This window comes from Mesoplodon mirus (assembly GCF_964341445.2).
Source record: "Mesoplodon mirus genome assembly, chromosome: 2".
NCBI lineage: Eukaryota > Metazoa > Chordata > Mammalia > Artiodactyla > Ziphiidae > Mesoplodon > Mesoplodon mirus.
In genome coordinates, this window is record NC_138977.1 from 2,290,972 (window position 1) to 2,309,085 (window position 18,114).

Below are 18,114 nucleotides of genomic sequence, written 5' to 3' on the forward strand. Positions count from 1 at the left end.
CGGTCTTGGGATGTGAGGAGCCCCTGGCACCTTTTTGATAAGCGTTTGGCACAAGAGTTGCCTCCATTGCAGGACGCAGTGTGGGTCTTAAAACAGCGAGCTGGTGGGCAGAGAGAATAAGAAAGAAAATGACGGTCCTGGGAGAGGTGGCTACTCCGCCCCAGGGGGCGTCCAGGGCGATGAAGCCAGGCACCGATGAACAGCCCTCTGCCCTGGGAGAGGTGTCTACTCCGCCCCAGGGGGCGTCCAGGGCGATGAAGCCAGGCACCGATGAACAGCCCTCTGCCCTGGGAGGGGTGTCTACTCCGCCCCAGGGGGCGTCCAGGGCGATGAAGCCAGGCACCGATGAACAGCCCTCTGCCCTGGGAGAGGTGTCTGCTCCGCCCCAGGGGGCGTCCAGGGCGATGAAGCCAGGCACCGATGAACAGCCCTCTGCCCTGGGAGGGGTGTCTACTCCGCCCCAGGGGGCGTCCAGGGCGATGAAGCCAGGCACCGATGAACAGCCGTCTGCCCTCGCTCACCGACATGCCGGACACCAGACAGAGCCCCAGCAGCGCTAGCGAAACCCATTTCAGGGCTCAGCGCCACCTCTCACGTGATGTCCTCTGGCTCCGCGGGCTTCTCTCTTGGCTAGTCAAGGACAAATGCTCTAATCGCCCGGGGCTTCCCGTCATTCCTGAGCCCCACTGCAGCTGGCTTTAGTACCTTCTGAGCACTTTTATGGGGCAATAAAACTTTACAGCCTGCAGCTCTAAACCGTTCCCAAATTTCTGAATAGAACTATTTATGGCAAACAAGACTACTACGGTTTGCCCTCTGAAAACACCAGCAGAGTTTAGACCCTTTCAAAGCGGGTTAGCTGAGTTACACGGGCTAACAGCTGGCTTACAGAAACCCCACAGTGGCAAAGCTAAACTCCCGTCTGTGAACAGCTACGTTAGAAAATAAAACAGGCTTTGAGTCTCACAGCATCACCAAAGTAGCCCTACGCTTTGCCTCTTCCGTGTTGCTTTAGTGTCAAACCCGCTTGCTTGCATCTCTCCCCAATTTTTTCCTTCCCTTCTCCTTTCTTGTCAGCGTTGACAGGGATCCCTATGAGCTTCGCCTGCAAATCCAGAGAACCGATCTCTTCCCTCCGTCTTTAGCAGGCAGAAAATTAAAACCAGGAAAAAGCTAGCAATTCAAGCACAACTCGTTTCTCCAAAACAGTGCTCAGGATCAACCAGCCAGCCCGGAAAAAGCATCACCACACACTTAGAAGCGCCCTTACCCGCGTTCCATATCAGCCACTCCAGTGCATCAGAGCCGGGCCCCAGCCTCCTCAGATGTGGGGACTCAGCTCTCTGCAGCCCACAGACAATCGGGCCCATTATAGTCATCAGGCTGCCCAGTTAAGGGGTGGCCCTTACAAAAATATAAACAGCTTGTCAGCACAAGCCAAGGGGGCGGGGCTTCAGCCTCAGTGGACAATGGGAGCCAATGATCAGCCTCTTCGGGTTCTGTTAGCTTAAGATATTGTGTTTCATTTTGAAGAAGGGGAGACAGAGAGCAAACGCTGGAAGGCCCAGCCCAGCAGCATGAAAGGGGTCCAAGTTGAAAAGTTTAATCACCGCTTGCAGAGCATTTTCAAGGAGGCGTTCGCATGCCTCGCACATAATAATATATATTTTTAGAACTCAGACATTTGTGTTGCACTAGCCATCTCTGGTCTCCTGGGGATAAAAAATATAGTATTCATTGGGGTAGAATGGAATTTTTCAATCAAAGAACAAAGGAAAGGAACAAAGTCCAAGGACAATGCTTTCATGACCCGCTTATTTTGTTGAATATAATATCCGATGAGACGTACTCACTACATCTACAGAGAAAATGCTTGATTCGATACATTTGTCTTCAGAACCCAGAGAAGTGGGCTTATTTTATTCCCCAAATATAAATGCCTCACATTTTTTTAAAAAAATGCTCACTTAATCTGATCATACTTATGCACACGAAACAAGTTAGTTCCGTGTATTTGGGAGAAGGCAAATACACTGGCTGTTTTCTCTCTTCTGAGCTTGTAAAGCTCCTAGATCAGCTTAACCTTTCAATACCCTATGACAATAACCAAGAACCAGAAAATAAACTGTGGCTTTTTTTCCCTTGTATATATTTCTAAATAATACACTGAGGTAAAAAGAAAGTTAAGATCCATTTGGCTGCTTTGCGGTATCAGGTAAATTATAGGCAAACAAACTGTGAGAAAAATACAGTCATTGTAATTTGGAATAGTCTCCTTATTGATAAAGGGAAGCACAGTAGCTACCGAAATTAACTAGCATAGAAACAGAAAAATGTTGAAATACTGGGTTGGCCAAAAAGTTCGTTTTGGTTTTTCCATAAGATGTTATGGAGAAACCTGAATGAACGTTTTGGCCAACCCAGTATCATCATTTCCACAAATTTTGTATCAAACCTTCTGACTTTGATTTTAAACATAATAATTCAAAGACACTGTCCTTTCTGATCTATGATACGTTTAAAATACTTATGATTCTGCCACTGATGTTTAATTTGTATTGAAGTGAGATTCCTCTAGTCGCTTCTCTAAACAGTGCTTGAGGTGGCTTCTGGCCCTTCTATTCTTCCATTGATTCCAAAGGAGCTGTTACATCTGTACTTGCAAGGCTCTGGATTTTAAAGTAAAGTTACCTTCTGGAAAAGGTCTAGTTTTCCTCTAAAGCATTACGTCCCTGTCATAAAAAAAGCTTCAGGACACCAAAAGCATGAACAAAAGAAAAAAACAGATAAATTGGAGTTCATCAAAATTAAAAGCTTTTGTGTATCAAAGTCCATTGTCAAGAAAGTGAAAAGACAACCTACAGAACAGGAGAAGTATGTGCAAATCATATATCTCATATGGGTCTAGTTTGCAGAATACACAATGAACACTTACAATTCAACAACAAAAAGACAAATAACCCAATTTAAAAATGGGCAAAGCTCTTGTAGAGAAATGTCTCCAAAAATGATATACAAATGGCCAACAAGCACATGAAAAGATGCTCAACATCATTAGTCGTTAGGGAAATTCAAATCAAAGCAAGTAGCACTTCACAACTATTAGGATGGCTATTAAAAAAAAGTGTTGAGGAGGATAAGGAGAAACTGGAATCTTGGTACAGTACATTGCTAGTGGGAATGTAAAATGGTGCAGCTACTGTGGAAAACATTCCTTCAAAAAGTCAAACATAGAACTACCATGTGACCCAGCAATTCCACTCCTGGGTGTGTAGCCAAAAGAACTGAAAACAGGTACTCAAACAAATACATGTATACTCGTGTTCACAGCAGCATTATTCACAGATAGCCAACAGATAGAAATATTCTAAAGGCCCATCAACAGATTAATGGACAAACTGTGGTATACACATACAATGGAATAGTGTTCAACCATAAAAAGGACTACAATATGGATGACCCTCAAAAACATTATAGTAAATGAAGGAAGCCAGACATAAAAGGTCACATATTGTACGACTCCATTTATGTGAAATATCCAGAACAGGTAAGTCCATAGGGACAGAATGCAGATTGGTGGTTGCCAGGGACTAGAGGGAGCAGGGAAGGGAGAGAAACTGCTTAATGGGTGCAGAGTTTATTTTAGAACTAGATAGAGGCGGTGGTAGCATAACTGCACATGTACTATATGCCATCAAATTGTTCACTTTAAAATGGTTAATTTTATGTTTTATCTTACTTTTTATAGCTTCACTATCTTCTGGATTCAACAGGAGCCTTCCTTGAAAGGTCATCCCACGAGTATACTGAAAAAAATTTTTTTTTAATTTTAGAATTTTATTTACTTTTTTATACAGCAGGTTCTTATTAGTTATCCATTTTATACATATTAGAGTATACATGTCAAACCCAATCTCCCAATTCATCACACCACCACCCACCCTTGCCACTTTGCCCCCTTGGTGTCCATACGTTTGTTCTCTACATCTGTGTCTCTATTTCTGCCCTGCAAACTGGTTCATCTGTACCATTTTTCTAGGTTCCACGTATATGCGTTAATATACGATATTTGTTTTTCTCTTTCTGACTTACTTCACTCTGTATGACAGTCTCTAGATCCACCCACGTCTCTACAAATGACCCAGTTTCATTCCTTTTTATGGCCGAGTAATATTCCATTTTATATATGTACCACATCTTTATCCATTCATCTGTCTGTGGGCATTTAGGTTGCTTCCATGTCCTGGCTATTGTAAATAGTGCTGCAGTGAACATTGGGGTGCATGTATTTTTTTGAATTATGTTTTTTTTCTGGGTATATGCCCAGTAGTGGGATTGCTGGGTCATATAGTAGTTCTATTTTTAGTTTTCTAAGGAACCTCCATACTGTTCTCCATAGTGACTGTATCAATTTACATTCCCACCAACAGTGCAAGAGGGTTCCCTTTTCTCCACACCCTCTCCAGCATTTGTTGTTTGTAGATTTTCTGATGATGCCCATTCTGACTGGTATGAGGTGATACCTCATTGTAGTTTTGATTTGCATTTCTCTAATAATTGGTGACGTTGAGCAGCTTTTCATGTGCTTCTTGGCCATCTGTATATCTTCTTTGCTGAAATATCTATTTAGGTCTTCTACCCATTTTTTTATTGGGTTGTTTGTTTTTTTAATATTGAGCTGCATGAGCTATATTTTGGAGATTAGTCCTTTGTCCACTGATTCGTTTGCAGATATTTTCTCCCTTTCTGAGGGTTGTCTTTTCATCTTGTTTGTAGTTTCCTTTGCATTGCAAAAGGTTTTAAGTTTCATTAGGTCCCATTTGTTTATTTTTTTTTATTTCTATTACTCTAGGAGGTTGATCAAAAAAGATCTTGCTATAATTTACATCAAAGAGTGTTCTTCTTATGTTTTCCTCTAAGAGTTTTATAGTGTCCGGTCTTACATTTAGGTCTGTAATCCATTTTGAGTTTATTTTTGTGTATAGCGTTAGGGTGTGTTCTAATTTCATTCTTTTACATGTAGCTGTCCAGTTTTCCCAGCACCACTTATTGAAGAGGCTGTCTTTTCTCCATTGTATATCCTTGCCTCCTTTGTCATAGATTAGTTGACCATAGGTGTGTGGGTTTATCTCTGGGCTTTCTATCCTGTTCCATTGATCTATATTTCTGTTTTTATGCCAGTACCATACTGTCTTGATTACTGTAGCTTTGTAATATAGTCTGAAGTCAGGGAATCTGATTCCTCCAGCTCTGTTTTTTTTCCTTCAAGACTGCTTTGGCTATTCGGGGTCTTTTGTGTCTCCATACAAATTTTAAGATTTTTTTCTAGTTCTGTAAAAAATGCCATTGGTAATTGGACAGGGATTGCATTGAATCTGTAGATTGCTTTGGGTAGTATAGTCATTTTCACAATGTTGATTTTTCCAATCCAAGAACATGGTATATCTCTCCATCTGTTTGTATCATCTTTAATTTCTTTCATGAGTGTCTGATAGTTTTCTGCATATAGGTCTTTTGTCTCCCTGGGTAGGTTTATTCCTAGGTATTTTATTATTTCTGTTGTAATGATAAATGGGAGTGTTTCCTTAATTTTTTTTTTCAGATTTTTAGTCATTAGTGTATAGGAATGCAAGAGATTTCTGTGCATTAATTTTGTATCCTGCAACTTTACCAAATTCATTGATTACCTCTAGTAGTTTTCTGGTGGCATCTTTAGGATTCTCTATGTATAGTACCATGTCATCTGCAAACAGTGACAGTTTTATTTCTTCTTTTCCAATTTGTATTCCTTTTAGTTCTTTTTCTTCTCTGATTTCCATGGCTAGGACTTCCAAAACTATGTTGAATAAGAGTGGTGAGAGTGGACATCCTTGTCTTGTTCCTGATCTTAGAGGAAATGCTTTCAGTTTTGCACTGTTGAGAATGATGTTTGCTGTGGATGTGTCATATATGGCCTTTATTATGTTGAGGTAGGTTCCCTCTATGCCCACTTTCCAGAGAGTTTTTATCACAAATGGGTGTTGAATTTTGTCAAAAGCTTTTTCTGCATCTACTGAGATGATCATATGGTTTTTATTCTTCGATTTGTTAATATGGTGTATCACATTGATTGATTTGCATATATTGAAGAATCCAGCATCCCTGGGATAAATCCCACTTTATCATGGTGTATGATCCTTTTAATGTGTTGTTGGATTCTGTTTGCTAGTATTTTGTTGAGGATTTTTGCATCTATATTCATCAGTGATATTGGTCTGTAATTTTCTTTTTTTGTAGTATCTTTGTCTGGTTTTGGTCTCAGGGTGATGGTAGCCTCAAAGGAGTTTGGGAGTGTTCCTTCCTCTGCAATTTTTTGGGAGCATTTGAGAAGGATGGGTGTTAGCTCTTCTCTAAATGTTTGATAGAATTCATCTGTGAAGCCATCTGGTCCTGGACTTTTGTTTGTTGGAAGATTTTTAATCACAGTTTCAATTTCATTACTTGTGATTGGTGGGTTCATATTTTCTGTTTCTTCCTGGTTCAGTCTTGGAAAGTTATACCTTTCTCAGAATTTGTCCATTTTTTCCAGGTTGTCCATTTTATTGGCATAGAGTTGCTTGCAGTAGTCTCTTAGGATGCTTTATATTTCTGTGGTGTCTGTTGTAACTTGTTTTTCATTTCTAATTTTATTGATTTGAGTCCTCTCCCTCTTTTTCTTGATGAGTCTGTCTAATGGTTTATTAATTTTGTTTATCTTCTCAAAGAACCAGCTTTTAGTTTTATTGATCTTTGCTATTGTTTTCTTTGTTTCTATTTCATTTATTTCTGCTCTGATCCTTATGATTTATTTCCTTCTACTACCTTTGGGTTTTATTTGTTCTTCTTTCTCTAGTTCCTTTAGGTGTAAGGTTACACTGTTTATTTGAGATTTTTCTTGTTTCTTGAGGTAAGCTTTTAGTGCTACAAACTTCCCTCTTAGAACTGCTTTTGCTGCATTCTATAGGTTTTGGATTGTCGTGTTTTCCTTGTCATTTGTCTCTAGGTATTTTTTGATTTCCTCTTTGATTTCTTCAGCGATCTCTTAGTTATTTAGTAACGTAATGTTTAGCCTCCATGTGTTTGTGATTTTTACGTTTTTTTCCCTGTAATTCATTTCTAATCTCATGGCATTGTGGTCGGAAAAGATGCTTGATATGATTTCAATTTTCTTAAATTTACTGAGGCTTGATTTGTCACCCAAGATGTGATCTATCCTGGAGAATGTTCCATGTGCACTTGAGAAGAAAGTGTCATCTGTTGCTTTTGGATGGAATGTCCTATAAATATCAATTAAATCTATCTGGTTTATTGTGTCACTTAAAGCTTGTGTTTCCTTATTAATTTTCTGTCAGGATGATCTGTCCCTTGGTGTAAGTGAGGTGTTAAAGTCCCCCACTATTATTGTGTTGCTGTCAATTTCCTCTTTTATAGCTGTTAGCAGTTGCCTTATGTATTGAGGTGCTCCTATGTTGGGTGCATATATATTTATAATTGTTATATCTTCTTCATGGATTAATCCCTTGATCATTATGTAGTGTCCTTCCTTGTCTCTTGTAACATCCTTTATTTTAAAGTCTATTTTATCTGATATGAGAATTGCTACTCCAGCTTTCTTTTGATTTCCATTTGCATGGAATATCTTTTTCCATCCCCTCACTTTCAGTCTGTATGTGTCCCTAGGTCTGAAGTGGGTCTCTTGTAGACAGCATATATATGGGTCTTCTTTTTGTATCCATTCAGCGAGCCTGTGTCTTTTGGTTGGAGCATTTAATCCATTCACATTTAAGGTAATTAACGATATGCATAAAAATTTTTTAAAAGAAGATGTATTCAATTCAATTTATTCATTCATTCATTATTTGTGTATTGTTCAGCATCTGTTATGCGTCAGATACTGTGGGGCCGTGGGTGCCAGGAGACCCACTTGCACCCTGTCTCTCAAAGGTGAGAAAGAACAGGACCACCCAACCGGGAAAGGAACATGGCAGGCAGGGTGAGAGAATTAATGTTTGATAAATGGCTGCCACCTGCTAGGTCATCTCATGTTTGATCTCATTGACTACTCAAAACCACTGGGAGTGGAGGTGGTTAGAATTATTGTTCCCATTTTTATCAAGGCAGAAACTGAGAGTCAGAGAGTTTAATTACCTTCCCAAAGTCACCCAGCCCATAGGCAATGGGGCATGTTCTTTCTCTTCCACCAGCTGCTCCCAGAGCAGAGATGTGTGAGAAATAGGATCCATTCCCAAGGCAGAAAGAAAAAATACATAGACTTAAATGTACTAAGAAGCATTTTAGATGTCAAAAAAAACTGTGTGGCTCTCTTTCTAATGGGATAAAGACACAAAACCAGGGGAAAACATAAACTTGTCAAAGCCTTACTCAGAAAGTTTCATTTTCAGAAAACAACCACAGAACTTTGACGCAGAGGAATTTTCTAAGTAATCTGACCAGATACCCTCATTTTTCTGATGGGAAATCCAATTCCCTGCAGAATTAAGTGACATGTCCAGAATTATACAGCAAAATAGCAGCAAAACCAAAGCTCGGATTCAAGTCTGTTAACTTATATGCCACACACACAAAATTAAGAAACCATTCCCAGATTAATCTTTTTCTGAGTAGATCTCAAATTCTCTACCTGTCCATAGAATTAGCAGACATAATTTGACTCTCTATTATAAACTCCAAGTGTAATGACCTACAGCATATATTTGATGTTCTCTGAGAGTTTACAATTTCTTTCTTCATGTAGTTTGTTAAACACCAATAAACAAGAGAGAGATTCACAAGTTATAATTTGGGAAGGATTATCTTTGGACCCAGTTGTTTTTAACACAGGTAAGCCTCTTGGAAAGCTGGAACAGTAAATGAACTGAGAACAAGGAGAAGGAGGAGGCTCTGAAAACACAGAAAGGAGACTTTGCCAGGACTTTCATCAAGAAAACACAACCATGTAGGACTGAAACTCTCTGAGCATGCTGTCCCACACAACCCTGAGGCCTGGTCTTTACTGACCCCTGTATCCTTTGGCATTGGCCTATTGCTGTTATTAAACATAATACACAAAATAATTACAGAGGGACATGTATGTTCTTTTAAAAGATGGAGAGGTGACATCATTACTTTCTAAATTTCAAACCATTAGATTATGCAATTCAGAAAATTGCTATACCCTCTTTGAGAATGCTCATCATCCAATTAAAATTTTACCCTTGATCCGAAACAGCTACCTCTTAGTCACCCAGTTCTTGGCAACCTGAAGCTTCAATTACCCATGAGCAGAGCTTCACCCAACCCTCCTAAGAGCTGAAGCCTCAATTAAATGACTTAGTTCAACATCCCACAGCGCTCTTGTTATCAAGCCCATGAGTTGCCAACATACAACACACTATACTGAAGGAAAACTATTAAATGGTCTACTGATGTATTTTTTAAAGTGATGCACAAATACTAGATTCTCATGTTAGCAGAGCATACAGTTAATGGAATTGTGTAGTCAAAATAGAGGTCCTTTGGGTAAAATATGGATGAATGGTCAGATGCCTTAAGTCTTCTCAGAAGATTCTGGAAATTATAAACTTCTAAGGCTAAATCCTTTACTTTCTTTTTAGGGAAATATAAGTGATCAATAGGCAACATGTCTTAATAAAGAGGAGAAGCTGAAATTTAACCATCAGTGACATTGAAGGACTTTGTAGATAGAAGGAATGAGAGTTACAATATTTTATTAACTTGACAAAGCTTTTGATTTTGTTTGCTTAGCTGCTCCCTAATGCATTGTCAATTATGGATAAAAATCATTCATTCTTGGTCTGCCCACAGCTTGTTAAAGAGATGAAAAGTTCTAAACACATTCCACTAAGTTTTCATCATCCTCAAACTCACTTGTTCTTTGCAGATGAGGCATTTATAACTAATTATGTGGATGTTCCAATATTATTATTCTATTCTCTGAGGAAGACAGCAATGGTAATGCTTAAAGTCAGGTTCATATGAAGATGGGCCATGAAGAGGACTCTGCTAACCACACATCAACATGAACGTACTTTTATTTTTCCAACCATGCTGGTGGATTTTTACAAGCCTCCTATAGTCTTCTTTTTTTTCTTCTTCTTCTTTTTTTTTTTTTTTTTTTTTTTTTGCGGTACACGGCCCTCTCACTGTTGTGGCCTCTCCCGTTGCAGAGCACAGGCTCCGGATGCGCAGGCTCAGCAGCCATGGCTCACAGGCCCAGCCGCTCCGTGGCATGTGGGATCTTCCCAGACCGGGGCACGAACCCGTGTCCCCTGCATCGGCCAGCGGACTCTCAACCACTGTGCCACCAGGGAAGCCCTCCTATAGTCTTTTGCTCTGTCCCTAAATGAGCAATGGCCCACATTTGCAAAATAATGCTTAAAGTTAGGCTGTAGCCGTGGAAAAGAAAGGTAAATTGACTTATATGGTGGACCACGCAATGACCTTGGGCCCATCTGCTCACCCAGCCCACTGAGCTAAAGCATGACAAGCTTTGACACCACAAAGGCTTTCAATTAGTTTGTAAAGATCATGAGGGGGTTTGCTGAAAACCTAGTTCAGAATTAAGCCCAGGACCCATAAGAAAAGGTCCTTCCAAGAATAATGCAGTGTTTTCACCAATAACCCATATGATGGAAGAAAAGGTACCATCAATTTTGAGGAAGCTACAAGTTGAGCCACCCCTTCAGAAGTGGGAGCAGAACTTAATAATAGAGGTAAAAATATGTATACAGCATCTGCAATATGCCAGGTGCTGTTATAAGAGCATATACATATATTAACTCATTTAATCCTCCCAACCAACCCTAGGCAGCAGGTACTCACACTCACTTTACAGACAAGGAAACTGAAGGTTAGAGAAGTTAATGAATAGCCATCTAGGTAGAAGTAGCCAAATACCAAGAAAATAAAATTCTAACAGGACTAGTTCCAAGAAGGAAAAACAAACAGCAGAAATAAGATATAAGGGGAGTTCCCTGGTGATCCAGTGGTTAGGACTTCATGCCATGGCCCCAGGTTCAATCCCTGGTTGGGGAACTAAGATCCCACAAGCCACATGGCACCAGCCAAAAAAAAAAAGAAAGAAGATATAGAGTTATAACCAGCTAAGGATAGTAAAGAATAAAAATACCTAGGGGCCCTGCATTAGTTTGCTAAGGCTGCCATAACATATTACTATGTGTTAAACAACAAAAATTTATTGTTTTACAGTTCTGGAGGCCAGAAGTCCAAAATCAAGGTGTTGGCAGGGTTGGTTCCTTCTGGAGCTTTGGTGAGACTGTTCCATGCCTCTCTTGTACCTTGTGGTGGGTGCCAGCAGCTCTTGGCTTACAGCTGCATCACTCCAATCTCTGCCTCTGTCTTCACATGGCCTTCCCCTCAGCATGTCTGTGTCTTCTCCTTTGATGTTGCTTTAAGACCACTCGTCATTGGACTTAGGGTGGGCCCTAATCCAGGGTGATCTCATTTTGAGATCCGTACCTTAATTACAGCTACAAAGACCCTTATTCCAAATAAGGTCACTTTTGAGGTTCCAAGTGGAATATGTTTTGTGGGTCACATTTCAATCCACTATGAACCCTGAGAAACCTCCAGGGCCAGGAAGGGTTCCTCATATCAGAAAGGAGGAGAGGGGCAAGTGTAGTTAACCCTATACAGGGAAAATCTGCTGAGCAAAGGTGTTTCTACTACCACCCCTCATCCCCAACTTAAAGAAAAAACTAAGAAGAAGAGAAATTATTTATCAAATCTTAAGAAAAGGTGAAAGTTCTCAACTTAAAAGCCTTGGGAAAACAACCCCAAAGAACAGATTTATGGATCTGATCATCCCCAATTTTTTGTGACTATTTTTGTGCACCTACAAAATCATTACCGCAATCAAGACAGGAATATATCCATCCCCTCCAAAAGCTTCCTTGTAGCCCTTTATAATCCCTCTCTCCTGCCCCTTCCTGTACCCCAGCCCCAGCCCCAGGCAACCATGGATCTGCTTTCTGCTACTATCAATTAAGTTGCTTATCTAGTATTTTATTTTAAAATGGAATCATACAAAATATAGTCCATTCAGGATGCTAGAACAAAATACCATGGACTGATTAGCTTGTAGACATTTCTCACAGTTCTGGAGGCTAGAAGTCCACGATCAGGGTGCCAGCATGGTAAGGGCCCTCTTCCTGGACGCAAACGTCTGTTTGTATCCTTATGTGGTGGAAGGGAGTAGGAAGGTCTGTGGGGCTTCTTTTATACAGGCGCTAATCCCACTCATGAGGGCTCCACCCTCATGCCCTAATCACCTCCCAAAGGCCTCAACCCCTAACACTATCAACACACTGGGCATTAAGATTTCAACATATGAATTTGAGGGGGACATGAACATGCAGACCACAGAAACTCCTTTTATTCCACCTTTTTTTGAGATTCATCCAGGTTGTTGGGTGTATCAGTAGTTCATACATTTTTATTGCTGAATGTTGTTCTACTATATGAACATAGCACAATTTGTTTATCTTCTCACTTCTTAAAGGAGTGCTTTAATCAGTGAATTAATTTGATATTCCAAGATTGGGGGAGAGATGAGAGAACATGAAGAATCTGGGTTTTCCTCTTTCTTTCCTCCTTCTCTCTCCCTGCCTCACCTCCAAATTATTCTCACATGCTCAGGCCCATGTCCACACTTCTTTCTCCGGCCCTCATTGCATCAACCATTGGCCCAATATTGCCACTGGCTCAATATTGCCATTGGCTCCTGAATTCCACGCTGGAGAGTAGGGTCCTAGTAAGGCAGCCACTGAAGCCTAATTTAGCTGCTTCTCATCAGCCTCTCCCGAGGCCCGCTCCTCTCCCCATGTCTACCTGGGTCCCCCCACCCCTACTCTCACTTGCATAGGCCTCCTTATTTCTTTTGCCTCTTCCGAGTTGCCAACTTCAACTCTTCTACACTTGGATGTGATCCACTGCCTCATCTCCAACATCTGTGCTCAATCACCTTATCCAGAAAGCATCCTATGGTTGGCCCCAGCCCAAATCTGTGCAGTTTTGGGTTTCTGCCAAATATATTTCAGTTAAGTAGGGGAGGCAGCATGGTAGTGTTTGAGAGCACAGACTCTGGAACAGGCTGCAGGTGCCTCTGTTTCCTCATCCACAAACTGGGGACAGTAATAGTCCTACTTCATACGACTGTCATGAGGATTAGATGAGGTATATTTGTGGATAATTTAGAATAGTGTTTAGCACGTAGTAAACATTATATACGTTTTCCATAAAACAGAGATGAAAATGAATGTTCAAGTGCTCTTTCTCATCACAAAGAATTCTACTTGCATTCATAGATTTATTCACCCAAAAATTATTTATTGAGGAGGTCTTTGTGCCAGGAACTCTTCTAAGAGCTGGGGAATAAAGCAGTGAACATAACATACACAAATTACTTTCTACTAGGGGAGACAGACAAAACACGAATTGACAACTAAAAATATAGACCATGTCTGTTAAATGCCGTGAGGAAATATAAAATAGCCTAAAAGGACGATTGGGAATTTCCAAGGGTGGGTTGGAGTGGGCTGAGCTGAACAAGAGAGCTGTGGTGAGGATGACCAGGAAAGGCCTTGCCTGGAAGATGCTCTCTGAGGGAAGACCTGAATGGGCCCAGGGAGACTGCCATGGGGCTGCCTGGGGAAAGACCATCCTTGGCAGTGTAAATAACAGGTACAAAGGCCCAGAGGCCCTGGCACCTAGTTGTTCAGGGGCTATTGTGGATTGGCTGACTGTGGATGGGCACAATTTGTTGAACTTTCATTAAGTTCATGCGTTTTACCTGCAGACCTTGACATTTAAATTTTTAAAATATCTTGACATTTTTTTTTCTCCAAAATGTTTAGAGATTGAGACTTTGATTGTGAATTTAGAGCCTCAACACTTTTTAGCATCTGGATACAGTGCTGGTTATGGTGGAATAGAAATGAAATGAGTGGGCCACGTGGCACTGTGGTTACACAATCACCACGATGCTCAGAGCAGTGGGCGCTAGGAATGACCCCATTGTCCTCAGGGCTTCACTAGATGACTGACCACTTAAATCTGGGCTTAGCATCCAACAGGGAATTCGGAGATAGTTGAGGGGCTTGTAGCAGAGAGTAACTAACATAATAAAAGAATTGGAAAATAAATCCAGAAGGGACATTTTAGGGTCTGAGCATGCAATTACTTAGTATGAAGAAGAGATGCTTATGTGTTCTTACCCATTTCCTCTGAGAACAAACTGGAAGAAAACTGACTTGACTTGCAGCATGATGACTTTAAGGACATTTGTAAATAAACGAACAAACAAAAACACTGCAGATTGTTTCACCCCCAGTCTCTGAAATTATTGAAAGGAAGGGGAATATATATATATATATATATATATATATATATATATATATATATATATATATATATATTCCTACAAAAAACAGGAAGCTTAGCTAACATCTCCCTAGAATTCTGCCTGAGTACATTTCCCCAAGCACAGCTTACTTGAGTTCCACTGAACCCTGTGGTACACTGAATCAGTTGTACAACTATGCATTCTGATTTAAACATTTTTAAGGTACCCATGTTCCTCATTATTGTGTTCTATACATCCACTTGATGGTAGCTGTCCAATTTATAGTGACTTCTCCTTCTCTGGGATGGCCCATGACACAGAGGTGGCCCCCAAGGGAGCTGGTCTTTCTCAGCCCTTTGGATGGAATTGCTGGCAGGTCCCCAATAGCTTTTTCAGTCACATGCAGGTAATTAAAAGCTCTGACAAGAGTCTGTATTTATAGAGACCCTGTCATGTGGCACACAGTTCGAAGAGCACTAAGTATCGTTTCCTTCAGTCTCACAACTTCATGAAGTGTTGTTAGAAATGTAATGTTGTATACGTGAAACTTTAACATATATATAGATATGGATTTTACCAAAAAATTTAAAACACAAATATAAAAAATAAATAAGTAAAGGTCTGCTGAGCACTTTCAGTACCAGGGAAATCTCATTTCAGTAATTTGAATGCCTTATAAAGCAAAAAGCACAAACAATAACAAGGAAAATTTGATAAATAGAACTTTATCAAAATTTAAAAACATCTGGTCTCCTGGGGAATTCCCTGGTGGTCCAGTGGTTTGGACTAGGTGTTTTCACTGTAGTGGTACAGGTGCAATCCCTGGTTGGGGAACTAAGATCCCACAGGCCATGCAGCAGGGCAAAAAAACAAACAAACAAACAAAAACCCCTGGTCTCCAAAAGATACCATTAAGAAAATGAAAAGGCAAATCACAGACTGAAAGAAAATATTAGCAACTATATCTGACAAAGGACTTGTGTCCAGACCATATGAAGACTCATACAACCCAATAATCAGAAAACAAATAACAATAAAAAATAGGACAAAACATTTGAACAGGTATTGACAACCAAAAGTCTATGAATGGCCAATAAGCGCATAATAAGATGCTCAACATCATTAGTCACCCAGAAGATGAAAATTAAAACTACAATGAGATAGCACTACAAAACCACTAGAATAGCTAAAATTTAAAAGTCTGGGCTTCCCTGGTGGTGTGGTGGTTAAGAATCCGCCTGCCAACTCAGGGGACACAGGTTCGAGCCCTGGTCCGGGAAGATCCCACATGCCATGGAACAACTAAGCCCGTGTGCCACAACTACTGATCCAGCTATCTAGAGCCCGTGAGCCACAACTACTGAGCCTGCGTGCCACAACTACTGAAACCCACGTGCCTAGAGCCCGTGCTCCACAACAAGAGAAGCCACCACAATGAGAAGCCCATGCACCGCAACAAAGAATAGCCCCCGCTTGACGCAACTAAAGAAAGCCTACATGCACCAACGAAGACTCAATGCAGTCAAAAATAAATAAATTAATTATTAATTAATTTTTTTTTAAAAGTCTGACATGACCAAAAGTTGTCAAAGATGTGGAGCAACTGGAAGTCTCATACGTTGTTTGGAGTAGAAAATGGAACAACCAGTAAGGGAAAACATTTTGACAATTCGTTCTACAGGTAAACACACATCTATCAAACAACCCAACAATTTCCACTCCTAGGTAATTACCCAGAAAAAATGAAATCATGTACAATGAAGACTTGTAAAAGAATGTGCATAGTTTTATTAATATTAGCCCATATCTGGAAAAAACCCAAATGTATATCCATAAGTGAATGGAAAATAAACTATAGTCTATCCATTCAATAGAGCACTACTCAGCAATAAAGAGGAACAAACTGCTGATACACACAACATGGATAAATCTCAAATATATTACACTGAGTGAATGAAGCCAGACAAGAAAGAGTACATACTGGTATGACTCCATTTGTATGAAATTCTATAAAATGCAAATTAATCTGCAGTGGCAGAAGGGAGAAGATTAGCGGTTAGCTGGGGCTGGAGGAGGATAGGGAGTGGCTGTCAAGGGGCACAGGGAACTTTGGGGGATGGTGGAAATACTGTGTGTCTTGACGGTGTGGTGGGTATGCAGGTATAGACAGGTGGACAAAGAACGTCACCGGCTACATTAGTAAACAAAGGATGCTGTGGCCATCTAGCCATCAGCCACTGCAGCCTGAGGGGATTCAGGATGGAGAAAAACATGATACTGGCCCTAGATAGCTAAGGCACCTATCAAAGGAACGAGGTCAATTAAGCCCAGACTCTTGCATCTTCCCGTACACAGAAAAGCACTAAGTTCATTAACTTGAGATGTCTGTTTTTCTTTAATTAACGGTAATCTTTTGATGTTCCGACTGCCTGGTCTTTGTTGCAAAAACTCCTGTACAGGGCTTCCCTGGTGGCGCAATGGTTGAGAGTCCGCCTGCCGATGCAGGGGACATGGGTTCGTGCCCCGGTCCAGGAAGATCCCACATGCCGCGGAGCGGATGGGCCCGTGAGCCATGGCCGCTGAGCCTGCGCGTCCGGAGCCTGTGCTCCGCAACGGGAGAGGCCACCACAGTGAGAGGCCCGCGTACTGCAAAAAAAAAAACAACAACCACAAAACCAACTCCTGTACATCCCGGATCCTCCTTATCTATTTGGAACCGTCCCTCAGAGCTCTCTGAGAGGCTGTTTCTGAGGCTTAAGTCCTCAGCTAGTCTGCTAAATAAAACGTAATTCTCAGCTTTTAGGTTGTGCTTTTTTATTTTCAGTTGACACACAGTTGTCAAAACTCACTGAACTGTGCACCCAAAATGGGTGCAGTTTATTGTATGTAAGTTAGACCTCTTAACAAAGGGAATTTTACCCCTTCCAGTGTAGCGATGACAACTTCGACCCCTTGGTTTATTTAGGGCTTCTCCTTCCCCAGTTCCTTTACGCTTTCATCTCCAAACCCGAGTGGAGATATGGGGAAAAATTGGGTTGTTTTCTTTCTGCTAGATTTTACTTCCTTCTCCCAATGCTGTGAGGTTTCTAACCTTCTAGAGTTACCCTAAGGAGGGAGAATTGGGGAAAAATGGTCACAGTCTTTGGGTACAGATATAATAGGACACTGGTACCCTTGGGACTTGGCAGATGTCGGAAGCTGTCACTTGTCTCCTGGAAGGCTTTTGAGGGTCTTGGAGCTTGCTGGGTTGTGAACCCCAGTTGGAATTCCCATGATGTAGCTGCCACTGAGGGTCAGTGCCTCATTATTTGGGGTCGACCTCACACAAACTCTCCCTTTGTCAAGGCCCAGGCATTCCTCCACGCAGCTCTCTTGGGCAAGGGCCTCTTGAAGTGGCTCCCACTGGGCCCTGAGGAGAGGGAAACTTGTCCCCACCACTCGGGGGCAGCAGTGACTCTCAATGTCACCTTCTTCCTCTCCCTCTGTCTCATACTAGTCCTTACACTCTTACAGCCTTTGGGATGAGTGTCAAACTCTGAACAATCCTCTTGAATTTCCCATTGTCACGTGGTTTAAGGTGAGCAAGAAGCACGCCCTCCCTCGGCCATGGGCGGGGGTGGGACAGGGAAACGCACACAATGACAACCTTTCCAAAGATCCAAAGAAAGCCTCAAATTGGGTGATGGGCTCAGGGCCCCAGAACAGGTACTGGT

General features: G+C 41.2%; 1 protein-coding gene across 1 annotated transcript in view; it reads right to left on the bottom strand.

The window, feature by feature from the left end:
• The window catches only part of TRIM2 (tripartite motif containing 2), a 127,252-nt gene extending 125,872 nt beyond the window's left edge, over positions 1-1,380 (bottom strand). The window contains exon 1 of the mRNA XM_082605496.1: positions 1,271-1,380. The gene's annotated coding sequence lies outside the window, so the exon portion shown is untranslated. The remainder of the gene's footprint in view (positions 1-1,270) is intronic.
• Between the last annotated feature and the right edge of the window lie 16,734 nt (positions 1,381-18,114).